This window comes from Lepisosteus platostomus, chromosome 16, assembly GCF_059453375.1.
Source record: "Lepisosteus platostomus isolate fLepPlt1 chromosome 16, fLepPlt1.hap1, whole genome shotgun sequence".
Classification (NCBI taxonomy): Eukaryota; Metazoa; Chordata; class Actinopteri; order Semionotiformes; family Lepisosteidae; genus Lepisosteus; species Lepisosteus platostomus.
Genome location: NC_142626.1, coordinates 6,304,052 through 6,319,665, shown reverse-complemented (window position 1 = coordinate 6,319,665; position 15,614 = coordinate 6,304,052). Strand labels below are relative to the sequence as shown.

General features: G+C 38.4%; 2 protein-coding genes across 2 annotated transcripts in view; one reads left to right on the top strand and one right to left on the bottom strand.

Moving 5' to 3' along the window:
* The window catches only part of LOC148646773 (NACHT, LRR and PYD domains-containing protein 3-like), a 305,400-nt gene extending 299,100 nt beyond the window's left edge, over positions 1–6,300 (bottom strand). Inside the window, exon 1 of the mRNA XM_088608570.1 lies at positions 6,134–6,300. The gene's annotated coding sequence lies outside the window, so the exon portion shown is untranslated. The remainder of the gene's footprint in view (positions 1–6,133) is intronic.
* LOC148646745 (NACHT, LRR and PYD domains-containing protein 3-like) overlaps positions 1–15,614 on the top strand; it is a 2,700,574-nt gene that overhangs the window by 840,384 nt on the left and 1,844,576 nt on the right. The window lies entirely within an intron of this gene.

Here is a 15,614-nt window from a genome sequence, read left to right as displayed (position 1 = left end):
AGAATCGGTCTTGAGATATTTTTAACTTGATTTACAGTATTTGAGAGGTATGTCTTAACACCGATACTACAGTGCTTAAGTACTGCTCACGTATATGTTTCTAGGTTTATATTATGCATTTCATACGGTCAAATTACTTTTGAGCAACTAATAAAGAAGCGCGAAACGGTATGCGTTTTAGTTTCGTTTTGTGCTGGGACCCGTGGATTGATTAGAGATATCAAGTACATACAAATCATTTTTTAAATGTTGTAGTTCGTCTTGAAAAAATGTTACGAGTACATCATCTATCAACAATTACACAGGTTCTGTTTCCATATTGCGGATTTTGGTTACGTAATATTATTTTCTAGATTTCACGTTGTGAATATATGATTTGGGCAAACAGAGCCGCAAAGAAGTACATTATTGGTTGTTGTTTTTTTTTTGCAGTTTTATCTAGAACAAGCGATGCTTAAACCTTTGTCTGATTCTTGTGAAACTATCCACACGACAATTACAGTACCTAGGAGTTGACTTCAGTGATGTCACTGATGGGATGTTTCTAAAAATCCATCCCCTGTAAAACATCTTCTCTAGTTGTCCTGCATATGTATTCGCTAATGAAGCTGTGTGTTCTGAGCCTGGATCTCTACATTTCTGTATGAACCAGCTTAGAGGGCTAAAGACAGCTTGTGTTTAAATTGAGTTTAAGGCAATTTATGCTTCTAAAGTCATGGTCAGCATTTATTATTGTACTGTGCTGTAAACTTGTTCTGTGCCAAGTCACATTATTTTATAGCGTTTTTATAGAGTTATCAAATCTGGTGGCGCTGTGTGTTAGTTTCCTGACTCCCATGTCACATGGTCTGTGATTGAAACCTGTAAAACCGGGTTTAATTCGTCACAGCCAGCACTCTTCAGGTGTGAGGGTCTTCTGCTCAGAATGAAACGCTAAAATGTAATGTAGGCTCTGAATGGGTTCAATTATGATTTGGGCTTGATTAAGGTCGCTGCCTTTCATCTAAAACCCTACTTGAATCCTTCTAAACTAAAAACCAGTGTTAGTGAGTTCTAAATAAAGAGGTATCCAGGTAACAGTGAAACGGGCAGACAGTCTGGGGAGATCGCCCGTTTTCCATGTAAATAGTTCCCTGGTTCCGCACCCCTTGGTGTTTCTCTCGCTCTCTCTCGGGTCACCTGATCATTAGCTCGAAAGATTTGAGTGCTTTGTGTATATTCTAATGGTAGTGGGGGCAGGGTGTGTGGGAACAGGTTTGGTTGAAATTGCATTGGAGATCTATGTTCTTCACACCTGAAACATTTTCTTTGAAAGCATTTTCTTCGCAGTTTTACCGATCTTGTTACAGCATGTTACAGTTTACTATTATTAACCATATTAATTTTAAGTGCTTAATGTAAAATCTTGTAAAAATATATTTTCATTGTTCAAATATACATTAAGTCTGACTATCATATAATAACTTAAATACAAAACTAAAGAAAAAATAGGGTTAAATATAATTCAAAATATTTTGCTAACAATGTTAACTGTTTATGAATAATAAAATGTATTAACTAAGGAGTAGGATGGCACAGTTGTTAGTATGTTTTTTGTTTTGTTTCTTTTTCATAAATACAACAGTAGTACCTGATGTCTCAGTGGCTTTCAAAATTAAATTATGCATGCAAACCTGTGAACTAGAAAGATAACTAAGATATACATCCATTTATGATGGTGGCAAAGTGGTTAGCATTGCTATCTTGCAGCACTGGGGTCCTAGGTTCAATTCCTGCCATCCTGTGTGTGTGGGGTTTACATGTTCTCTCTGGGTTACATGGTTTTTCTCCATATGTGTGATATGACTCCCTCTCGCACTCCAAAACATACTGGTAAGTTAATTGGTTTATGGGAAAACTGGCCCTGGTGTGTGTGTGTTTGTGTCTGTCTGTCCTGTGATGGACTGGCGCTATGTCCAGGGTGTATTCTGCCTTGTGTCCGTTGCTTACTGGGATAGGCTCCAAATCCTCTGTACTGGATAAAGAGATTAGAAATGGAAGTAAAGGCACTGTGTGGATGGAACTATACACAGTGTTAGAAACCCACTATGAAATGGCAGCATCTCACTGAGAATAACATATTTTATAGTGCTGGCTTAAGGAAACAGCCTTTCCACCTCTCTTGCACATCAGTATCCATACCTAGTTATTTAAACAAATTGCCTCTAATTATAAACATCTTAATATGCTGGCTCTGTGGATCCGCATCAGCTATGTTTGCCCATTCCTTCAATTCATGTGCATCCAACACACAGTTCAATGCCAGCAACTACACATAATCTAAAATACAATCCTTATTTCAGTATCTATGTAAACATATAGTCTGTTAACTTCATCATCTTCATCAAAAGTAAGTAACCCCATTAGGAAGTGTTCTTGTTATAAGTGTATTCCTCAGCTTTCTTTTATCCTAGTCTTTTATCCTGCAATAACTCAGCCAACAATTAAATCTCCAAAAGCTGCTTGTGTTAATTTCTTTAAATCACAAATATCATGTGTAAATACTGGCCATGTAATAGTCTGCATTGTGGAATAATAGTTTATTTTAAAGGGAACTAGAGAAACTAAGAACTAGAGAAATCAAGAAAGGCTTTTTTTCTAGAATTAATAAATGCACATCCTGTTCACTGGGGAAATTAAATCCACACTGAGCAATCTTCAATATGTTCAGAATATGACAGCAAGAATCCTATCAGGGATGCATTACACCTGTTTTCAAGTCCAGTCAACTTCAAAATCCTTATCCTCCTTATATACTGTCCTACAACTGTTATTATTGATCACCAAATTATTGTACTTGACATGACTTCATTCAGCCTTTCCTGAACGTCTATGACAGGCAGAGAGAGTGCTGTTTCTGGTGCGATCTTTTGCAGCTGACATTTCACTGTTTTAAATGAACAAGAAATTAGATTGCTCATAAATCACTTATTCTATATAAACACAGCGTAATTGCCCTCCGAAAATCCTCTTTTTCTTGTTTGTTTTAGAGACCTTGATTGAAACTGATTTTAGATGTCAGAAAGGATTTATTTTCTCTGTATTTCCTACATTGCTTTGTCGAGATTTTAACTTTATATCTAGGCTCAGATTTCAACTATAAATCATACAGTAATTAATAGCAGTAAATACTGATGTTTTGCACCCTCCTACCACAAAAATATATGTTTAAAAAATCGGTGTTAAGACATACCTCTCAAATACTGTAAGTCACGCACCTAGACCAGTAGGCTACAAGACAGCTCGCATGAACAGGCAGGCGAAACAGCCCTACACAGCCCTGTCGCAGTACACGGATATAATCATACCGTTATTAAATTCTTGAGATACGCGATTCCATATTATATTCCCTTTTAATCAAATTCTAAAAGTATGCTTGTTGACTCCGGTATCACGTTAGTTAAAGACTTCGAAGCTTACAATGTTTAGGGAGAAATGGAATACTGGTGTGTATTTTTTTCTTTAAAGTACCAAGACCAGCTATATTCTGTTTGTTTATGTTCCAAAATTAATATCGTTTATGGCCTTCACACGCGTTACAGTATGCTCCTATTCTTCAGTGGTAAAATTCAATATCTACAACGGGCACAGTAAAGACGTTTACAGTAAGTCTTTCTACGACAGACCAACGGACCACGAGTGCCCCTGTCAGTCAACCAATCACGCACCGCGGTATTTTGCGTCATCGCGCGTCACGATGCACGACGCCGTAGCCAATTACCTCTGGTACGTGTCTGTACCGCGCACTTTGAATGGCTGCATCTGTAGCAGGAGGATCACACAATCAGGCTCTTGTTATTAGATGATGTTATTATATACAGCAGAAATTCAACAGTTCTTCCTGTTCTCACAAATGTAATCACAGACTACAGCACCATTTCAGGATACAAATTAAAGTCGCAAATTCTAAAGCAATGCTATCCCTGAAGATAAAAAAAAAATTCAACTTGAAATTAAATTTGGATAAAATAATATGTTTAGCAATTTAAATACTCTGAAACCTAGAAAACATATTAACATGTAATTAAGAAGTTCTAGAAAACCAGCTGAAGCAAGACTTCGATAGATGGAAACTGCTGCCTGTCTCATTCTTAGGAAGAATTAAGACAGCAAGAATGAAGGTACTTCCAGGATTTCTGTCTTGTTCAAGACCTTTGTTTATGCCCCTCAATGACCATTTCTAAAATGTCTATTTTATATGGTTTAAAGACAGGCTATTACTCTTGACCACTCAAAACAACTATTCTTTTCTTTAGTTGTTTTTCATAATACATTTTTGTATGTGATTTTTGTATTTAAATTGCAGAATGTATTTATTTTGAAAATGCTTTGAGTTATATTAGGTGTAAAACATAAGTTTTAAGTGAGACAAATCCCTCTTCATCATTTTGCTGGGGAGCTGTCACTCAGATTGTTGGAGCTTTAAGCTGAGCTGCACAGAAGTAAGACTGTAGATTTGGGAGAGTTCAAGTGGGGGAGGTTTTACCTGAGGTTTTCTTCCCTCCCAAATAAATCTAGACTGACGTTTGCCCTGAAATTTGACTATATCTAACATTACAGGGATGAGTTAATACTAGTTCAGGTGGGTAGCTACGTCAGCATGCCTAGTCTGCAAAGGAACAAGAAATAGGTTTATTCCAGGCAGAAAAGAGAGGAGAGAAAAATACAACATTTCGGCTGTGAAACCGCATCTCTTTTCAGCTTGGAATAAATCAATTATGAGTTAATATTTTCAGAAAATTCAGAAAGCATTTGTGTAGCATTTGAAAACCATCAACATCACTTTCAATACAAAACAATTATCCAATTTAGGGTCACAGTTACCCAGAGCCTGTTCCAGGAAGCACTGGACACAAGGCAGGATTGAACCCTGGACAGGCTGCCAGTCTATCAAAGGACACACACTCACACCAGTGCCAGCTTTCCCAAAAGTCTAATAACCTGCCAGCATGTTTGTGGACTGTGGGAGGAAACTGGAACACCAGACAAACCTGGGGAGAACATACAAACTCCACACAGATAGCACCCCAGGTCTGGAATTGAACTTAGGGCCCCAGTGTGATATCTCCTGTAATGATCGGATGGAAGCAGTAATCTGGAGAAGGAATCCAGGCGCAGGCTCTGCTGGAAGCAAGCAGGGAAGGCAGGAGAAAGTAAAACTAGAGACGTGATAAAAGGTAGGGGTTGAGCTGAGAGGAACTGATTAAAGCACCAGAGAGAGTCTGAAGGAGAGTCGTTTAACATGCAGGGTTCAAAGCACAGGAATCAGTCCAAGATGTGGTCAAACAGGTAAGGCCAAGCACAGAGAGAGAGGAGAAATCACTGGGGAAATTCAAAGCTGGGAAGAAGTAAATGAGACTTCAAAATGAGAGACTAACACATTAATAAATTTTGCAAACCTAATTTACTTCCACAGCTACATCCTTTCAAATTTATGAACAATATCAGAAATCAAAGGAGGAATATGTAAGTTAAGAGTAAGATGCAAATGAGAAGGAGGTTGCCACTTCCACAGTAATTGAAGAATCTAAAACCATACAAATCTGTATAAATCCACCAATTGACATTCATGGAGAGAAAATGAGTAGAAAGGTCATATTCAATATTGGAAGAAACACTGATTGCAAGCTAAATATGATCAATTTGGAGGTACAAACTGTTGGAAGAACGGCCAGGAACATCATAAACATATTTGGCATGAAAATAAAATGGGGAAAGATACTGTACTTAAATAAAAAAAGCTACTTTAGAACTGTCAGGACTGCAGCCATGAAATAAAATCACTAGAAATTTGTTAAAGCTGGACAGACCTTGTGTTCAAATGAAGAAGGACTCTATTAATTAAATCCCATGGAGAATATTACCCACAGAATTATCAACAACATATACATACTGTATGTGTAAATAATTTGGTCAAATGGGAAAGATTGCATGTCAAGTCTCTTGGTAGTGAGATATTAACAAAGAAGCCAGAGACAAGAACTTTTTTGTTTTGTACTTCCTAGGTGTTGATGCATGTGAAAATTGAATGTTGTGTGTCTCAGAATATCTACATAAAACAATAAAAACAAAGAAATCACCAATGTTCACTTACCACAGTGTTGTTAATTTACAGTGGGATTCCTCAGAGCTGCAGACAGCAGTTTCACTCCTGAATCCCCCAGGTTATTGTGACTCAGATCCAGCACTGTCATACTGGAGTGTTGAGACTGAAGAACAGAGGCCAGATCTTCACAACATCTCTCTGTTAGTTTACACCATGACATCCTGCAGACAAAAAGACAGGAGCACAACTGAAAATCTGCACAGCTCATCCACATCTTTCTTTCCAAGTCTTCACTCCAACCCCTAGCTCAGCAGTAATATACAGTTCAACATCATGTCATGATCCATCTCAGAGTGTCCATGGATGAGGATGATGAAAATAACATCTGCTTCAAATTTTAGATTCCAGAAGGAAGAAGAAAGATGAGAAGAAACTGTCAGGAAGGGAGAGTTTCACTTTTAACTACAATAAAAATTGCTTCACATTTATTATTATATTTTATTATTATGTCGTCCTCTTATAGTTATTTTTAGTTAGTTATACTGTATGGTTGTTGTTGTTGTTTTTCTTCAAATGGTTTATTAATCTCAAATGTAAATGTCCAACACTGGAGTAAGTGAACTGGAAACTTTTTATTGTTTTTTGTAGATATGTTGAGAAAAACAGCATTCCCTTTTGAAGAAAATAAACAATTTGAATTAAAAAACTGACCTGTGTTTTAACTTTATCAATGTATAAATACTGTATATATGTTATCCTGTATGAGTCGGAGTGGTGGCACTGTGCTAAGGATCTGTGCCTATGACTAGAAGGTTGCTGGTTCAAATCCCACGGCAGGCAGAAGAATCCTACTCTGTTGAGCCCCTGAGCAAGGCCCCAACTGCACCTGGGGGTGCTATACAATGGCTGACATTATACTCTGACCCCCAGCTTCTGTCTGTGTCTCATGTACAGTAAGCTGGGGTATGTGAAAAGATGAATTCCTAATGCAAAAAATTGTATATGGCTAATAAAGTGATCTTATGTTTATAACAACATATAAAATAACAGAAGTAACAATAATATGAAGCAATAAACAGCATACACACACATCACCTTAAGACTCTCAGCACGGAAGAAATAGATAGACCCTTTAGGATCCGAAACAAACACAAATTAATGGACAACAGTGATGGTGTGCATGTTTCCCCTTTCCAACTTTAGAGTGATCTGTACAGGCTTCCCAGGACAGGCTGTGCATTAGCAGACAGCTGAGATCAGTGCATAGCCTGACAGAGTTTTCCCCTCAGTTTAAGCCTAAGACAGTTCCCCTAAGGTATGAGACTATAACAGGTCCCAGCAGGCCAGGAAAGAGAGACACATCAGGGGGATGACCCTACATTAAAAGCAACCTCTGAGAGGAAGTGCAGACAGAATCTGACATGAATATCTGCCTGTATACTGCAGTGAATACCATCCCAGTGTACAGATGCAGCCATTCAAAATGGGTTAGGTATTTCGCGGCATACCCCGGTGGGCGTGTCGCGGTGTCACGCGGAATCACGTGGTGTCACGTATCATTTGACGCTCTGCCGGAAACTATCCGGCGTCGCCTTGTAAAACCGCCAGGGGGAGCTTAACCTCTCATTTACAGCATTTGAGCCTTTAATTTTGAACTGTGTATTACAGCATGTTAATCATCAGTCATTAAAATGTTGGTATATTTTATGAAAGCAAGATTGCTCAGTTGGACAAAAGTACACAACCTACCTTTATCAGAAATATTTATGCATCAAAGCCTTTACTGAAGATATTACTAATAGTATTAATAATGGATGACTTTGGACAAGCTGTATACTTGGAAAAATACACACCGGTATTCCATTTCTCCCTAAACATTGTAAGCTTCGAAGTCTTTAACTAAAGTGATACCGGAGTCAACAAGCATACTTTTAGAATTTGATTAAAAGGGAATATAATATGGAATCGCGTATCTCAAGAATTTAATAACGGTATGATTATATCCGTGTACTGCGACGGGGCTGTGTAGGGCTGTTTCGGCTACCTGTTCATGTGAGCTGTCTTGTAGCCTACTGGTCTACAGATGCAGCCATTCAAAATGCGCGGTAAAAACCCGCGGTACAGTAACCTACCCACAAGCCACCGCGGGGCACCGGAGGGCACCGCAGGGCAAGTGATTGGCTGGCCAAAATGACCGACAGGGGCACTCGTGGTGCATTGGTTGGTAGTGCAAAGATTTAATCATTTAATGTCTTTACTGTGCACATTTTAATCCGCTTAGTTTTGAATATTTATATGGATTTTACCACTAAAGGGAAATTTTAGTAGCTGAGCATAAAAAGAAGAGGAGCATAACGCATCTGAAGGTCATAAACGATATTAATTTAGGAACATAAACATTACTGTATGTATGTAAACTGTACTGTGTATGGCTGGTCTTGGTAGTTTAAAGAAAAAATACACACCAGTCTTCCATTTCTCCCTAAACATTTTAAGCATGAAAGTTTTATGAAACGGTACCCAAATATGCGATTGCTGTATAGAATGAATTTTAATTTAAAAAAATTATTTAACACGAACATTAAGCTGTTTACATCTTCCGCCTGAGAACAGTCACCCGTTGCTACCCAACGCAGAAACACAGCCACTAACTAGCAAAGAGTGGACATTAGCTACCCATTATGATAAAGAAATAAAGGATTATTTTGTTTATTTCTTTTGCACATTTATTTGAACATTTCCATCGATTGTACAAGCACTTGGAAACTGTCCAATCCCTAGTTCATCAGGCATTTTACCGGTCTGGCGCCAGTCTGTGTCTTCCAGGATATAATGTCAGCGAACTCTTGTTTTTATGTCCACTATAACAGACAATCTCCTTTGCTTTTAACCGAGCGTTTAATAATTTCCTAAAATGAAAATGATTTACTTTATTTCCCTCACGGGATCAATAAAAGTATCTATCATCTATCTACATAAACTATCGGACACAATTCTAGGTCTCCCTATACCAGAGATTATGGTAGGGCTTCAGAATGGTGATTGGCTGACACCATCTGACACCCCTCTGATTGGAGAAAAAAGACGTGCTGGTTTGCTATACATACTGTACCAGGAAGAGGATTTCTTTCTATTCAAAACGTGTATTTTAAAAGTTTAAGAAGTAAAAACCTTACAGCGTACACAGATTTCTAAACTGATCAGGATCATTATCTTTGTCTTATGCATAATAATGTTCACCGCTCTGTCCAGCAAATTAATAATAAACTTTATTTTATATAGTGTTTTAAACAAATAAGTAATTAGATTGCTCATAAACCTAATCACTATCTTTTTCTTTTTATTTAGGCTCAGATTTCAACTATAGATCGTATTATTAATAACCATAATAACAACCAACCAACAAAAACAACCATATAAACATAATACCAACCCAAAACATAGATAACAACCACAATACAAAATCAAATAATCAAACCATTTTACTCTCGCAAAGTCCTCCAATTATCATAATCCCGCCCCTTATGCAAAACCAAACCTTCCTCCCATCCCAGTTTATCCTGTTTATCATAAACAAAATCCACCTCAATTTTCAACATAAAGCATTACACAAAATCAATACCTCAACAACGATAATTCACAAACAGCCAGAACATGTAACTACACACTCCCAAACAGACTTAATTTCCATAGCCCCGCCCCTTATGCAAAACATCCCTCCCCTGTTCTCTCTCTCCCCTGGCGGTTGTAATTGTTTTTATTTTCAAATAAATTTTAGCAAAGTCATGTATTTTAAAAATCTTAAGATTTTTCTATTTATCTCTTTATTTAGTGGTTTCATTAGTGACAAAGGCTAAACTTTCTTGGAAAAATGTCTTTTATGTAAACCATGTTTGCTATTAATTCATTCAGGGCTAAAATATGTTCATTGTCTTCTAATGAAAGAAGGGTTCCTTTCGCCGTAGTCGGGAGCCTAGCCTTTAACTAGTAAGTACTGTACTTACTGGGTTTTTGAGGGGGGGGTGTCTTTCGCTGGAAATCTCGCCTCCTACTTTGAAAATACCCGTGAAACCGGTTCAATTCGTCACAGCCAGCACTCCTGCAGAGAGGGGGGTTGTACTTGCAGTGTATACAGTACACGCGTTATGCTCTTCGTTAATGTCTGTGAAGTTTTATTTAATCTCTGAGCCATACTGATTCTTCTGGAAGCCAGTTTCCGCCAGGGAGTAAAAAAAAAAAACACACTATGGTATTCTCTCCAATGCAGTGCAGTTAAAAACATACCTCTGATGCTGCTCCTAAATGAATATCGTTTATGACCATCAGAAGCTTTATGCTCCTTTTCTTTTTTCCAGTGGATTGAACAGGGAGAGGCATTTCATGATGTACTTTTCACTGATGAAACAACAGTGGCTCTGGAACAGTTTTCAACCAAGTCGTTTTATAAAAAGGGGAGATATGTTCACGTTACTGAAGCTAAAAGTTTAGCCTTTGTCACTAATGTAACCACTAAATAAAGACATATAGAAATCCCTACGTTACAGACTGTATATGGCTGGTATTGGTAGTTTAAAGAAAAAATACACACCAGTATTCCACTTTCTCCCTAAACATTTTAAGCATCAGAGTCTTACATGTGGTTATTTCGTTTGTACGTGCTCCTTCTGACCATGTTACTGTTTACTGTTACTGACCATATTAAGTTTAAGTGCCTGTGGGCACTTTTCCTGTCCGTGGGGGGTGGACCGTCTTTCATTAGAAGGTTAGTCTGTTCTACTCTGAGAATGCAGAGGGGGTGGAAAGTGCCCCCGGTCATTTAAATTAGTATTAAAATTCACACTGATTCCCTTGCGAAGATACGGACATAGGAATATTCGTGCGTGGTCAAAAAATGGCATAAAAACGACAAAGTGAAGGCTGTGAAAACATTCACAATGTACTTTATACACAAAGCAAATATACCCCCCCCCCCCTCTCAATTCAATTCAAGCTGCTTTATTAGCATGACAGATGGGTACAATCAGTGTTGGGTATTTACTTTGCTTTGAGATGCCACTTTTAAAGGTGATATATAAAATCAAGGCTTTAACTTGCTTTAACTCCGCAAGTCTGAGTTCTTGTGTCTGTCCTATCCGAACCCGAAAGTATTACAATATGTATCTTTATAGCAGGTGGTGTACAGCTTTTTAGTATAGATTACACTTTTCTAAAATGTATTTAAAAAATAAAAACGATTACAATCTAATCTTTCCACGTTTGATCTATAAATCTAAACGGGGAGAAAGCTATGCTGAAAGTTTATTAAGATACTTAGAAGACAAAGATATCAATTTATGTTGCATTTGTCTGATTGTGAATCAAAAAACACATATATTTAAACCCGCATTTGCGATTTAAATCAAAACGTTATTTAAATCAATATAAATGTTTATATTGTAACGCCTAGGTGACTATTCATTGTTATTAAAATGACTTAAATTCGATCATGTTGTGATATTTAGAAATATAAATTTGTTTGGTGCGAGGGAGGTTTTATTTAATCTCATCACACAGCTGCCAGCGCACCTCACCGTGCCAGGCCACCACTGCATCACCCACCTGCCAGCGCACCTAACCGTGCCCGGCCACCACTGCATCACACAGCTGCCAGCGCACCTCACCGTGCCAGGCCACCACAGCGTCACACCACACAGCTGCCAGCGCACCTCACCGTGCCAGGCCACCACAGCGTCACACCACACAGCTGCCAGTGCACCTCTACATACCCGACCACCACTGCATCACACAGCTGCCAGCGCACCTCACCGTGCCATGCCACCAGCTGCGTCAAACCACACAGCTGCCAGCGCAACTCACCGTGCCCGGCCACCACTGCATCACACAGCTGCCAGCGCACCTCACCGTGCCAGGCCACCACAGCGTCACACCACACAGCTGCCAGCGCACCTCACCGTACCAGGCCACCACTGCGTCACACCACACAGCTGCCAGCGCACCTCACCGTGCCAGGCCACCACTGCATCACCCAGCTGCCAGCGCACCTCACCGTGCCAGGCCACCACTGCATCACACAGCTGCCAGCGCACCTCACCGTGCCAGGCCACCACTGCGTCACAACACACAGCTGCCAGTGCACCTCTACATACCCGACCACCACTGCATCACACAGCTGCCAGCGCACCTCACCGTGCCAGGCCACCACTGCGTCACATAGCTGCAAGCGCACCTCACCGTGCCAGGCCACCACTGCATCATACAGCTGCCAGGGCACCTCACCGTGTCAGGCCACCACTGCGTCACACATATTTCAGCGCCATATATTTCATGGATATTATGGAATATAATGGATGGATATCTTAGTTATCTTTCTAGTTCACAGGTTTGCATGCATAATTTAATTTTGAAAGCCACTGAGACATCAGGTACTACTGTTGTATTTATGAAAAAGAAACAAAACAAAAAACATACTAACAACTGTGCCATCCTACTCCTTAGCTAATACATTTTATTATTCATAAACAGTTAACATTGTTAGCAAAATATTTTGAATTATATTTAACCCTATTTTTTCTTTAGTTTTGTATTTAACTTATTATATGATAGTCAGACTTAATGTATATTTGAACAATGAAAATATATTTTTACAAGATTTTACATTAAGCACTATAAATTAATATGGTTAATAATAGTAAACTGTAACATGCTGTAACAAGATCGGTTAAACTGCGAAGAAAATGCTTTCAGAGAAAATGTTTCAGGTGTGAAGAACATAGATCTCTAATGCAATTTCAACCAAACCTGTTCCCACACACCCTGCCCCCACTACCATTAGAATATACACAAAGCACTCAAATCTTTCGAGCTAATGATCAGGTGACCCGAGAGAGAGCGAGAGAAACACCAAGGGGTGCGGAACCAGGGAACTATTTACATGGAAAACGGGCGATCTCCCCAGACTGTCCGCCCGTTTCACTGTTACCTGGATACCTCTTTATTTAGAACTCACTAACACTGATTTTTAGTTTAGAAGGATTCAAGTGGGGTTTTAGATGAAAGGCAGCGACCTTAATCAAGCCCAAATCACAATTGAACCCATTCAGAGCCTACATTACATTTTAGCGTTTCATTCTGAGCAGAAGACCCTCACACCTGAAGAAGGGGGAGGTGTTTTTCGCTGGAAATCTCGCCTGCTTCTACTTTACAACCGGAGTGCTGGCTGTGACGAATTAAACCGGTATTACAGGTTTCAATCACAGACCATGTGACATGGGAGTCAGGAAACTAACACAGCGCCACCGGATTTGATAACGCTATAAAAACGCTATAAAATAATGTGACTTGGCACAGAACAAGTTTACAGCACAGTACAAAAATGCTGACCATGACTTTAGAAGCATAAATTGCCTTACACTCAATTTAAACACAAGCTGTCTTTAGCCCTCTAAGCTGGTTCATACAGAAATGTAGAGATCCAGGCTCAGAACACACAGCTTCATTAGCGAATACATATGCAGGACAACTAGAGAAGACGTTTTACAGAGGATGGATTTTTAGAAACATCCCATCAGTGACATCACTGAAGTCAACTCCTAGGTACTGTAACTGTCGTGTGGATAGTTTCACAAGAATCAGACAAAGGTTTAAGCATCGCTTGTTCTAGATAAAACTGCAAAAAAAAAAACAACAACCCATAATGTACTTCTTTGCGGCTCTGTTTGCCCAAATCATATATTCACAACGTGAAATCTAGAAAATAATATTACGTAACCAAAATCCGCAATATGGAAACAGAACCTGTGTAATTGTTGATAGATGATGTACTCGTAACATTTTTTCAAGACGAACTACAACATTTAAAAAATGACTTGTATGTACTTGATATCTCTAATCAATCCACGGGTCCCAGCACGAAACGAAACTAAAACGCATACCGTTTCGCGCTTCTTATTAGTTGCTCAAAAGTAATTTGACCGTATAAAATGCATAATATAAACCTAGAAACATATACGTGAGTAGTACTTAAGCACTGTAGTATCTGTGTTAAGACATACCTCTCAAATACTGTAAATCAAGTTAAAAATATCTCAAGACAGATTCTGGTCATAATGAAACCATGTTTCGTGTATGTTTTCTTTAAAGTACCGAGACCAGCCATATACTGTATGTTTATGTTCCAAAATTAATATCGTTTATGGCCTTCACACGCGTTGCAGTATGCTCCTATTCTTTTTATGCTCAGCTACTAAGATTTCCCTTCAGTGGTAAAATTAGATATGAATATTCAATACTTAAACGGGCACAGTTAAGACATTAAATATACATATACATACTGTATACAGTACAGTTTGCATACGGTAATATGTTTATGTTCCTAAATCAATCTCTTTTATGAGCATGTGTAAGGCATGGTGAATCGATTCTCAAAAATTACTGTACTTTGCATGATTGGAAAAAAATGCGTGATTGCGAAATGCTGTGGTGTTACTTTTACAAAGACGGTCAATGAAAAAAAGAATGTGGACCAGGGCAATACTTTGAGTTTACAGCTTGTCCAAGGTCATTTATTATTAATACTATTATTAATATCTTCGTTAAAGACTTTGATGGCTACAGCTCAAACATGAGAGGTTGAGCTTTATTAGCTCCACCTTGCGGAAATTCCGGATACTATTATTTTGCTAGCGGTATTTACCGGTAACTTGCGGTATTTACCGGTAACTTCCGGTAGACTGCGTACAGCATTACTGAAAATAATGCGGTATCGTCCGAGCATTTTGAATGGCTGCATCTGTAGGTGCGTGACTACCAACTGGCAGGTTGTGTGTTCGAATCCAGCTGGTGCTGGACTTTTCATTTGTATTTATTTATTTTTTAATCGCGTAACATAAACATATTACCGTATGCAAACTGTACTGTATACAGTATGTATATGTATATTTAATGTCTTAACTGTGCCCGTTTAAGTATTGAATATTCATATCTAATTTTACTACTGATGGGAAATCTTAGTAGCTGAGTATAAAAAGAAGAGGAGCATACTGTAACGCGTGTGAAGGCCATAAACGATATTAATTTTGGAACATAAACATACAGTATATGGCTGGTCTCGGTACTTTAAAGAAAAAAATACACACCAGTATTCCATTTCTCCCTAAACATTGTAAGCTTCGAAGTCTTTAACTAACGAGATACCGGAGTCAAAAAGCATACTTTTAGAATTTGATTAAAAGGGAATATAATATGGAATCGCGTATCTCAAGAAATTAATACCGGTATGATTATATTCATGTTGCAAAAGAACTGCAATGGACATAAAAACTCCCTTGCTTTTAACAGAGCGTTCCATAATTTCTAACTACGAAAATGCCAGGTGATAGGATTTGTAAACATATTTTGTTAAAGCAAGTCAGTTTTTTCCGCAACACATAAAATACATTTTTCCAAGAAAGTTTAGCCTTTGTCACTAATGAAACCACTAAATAAAGACATAAATATAGAAATCTTAAGATTTGTTTTATTTAATGTTGGC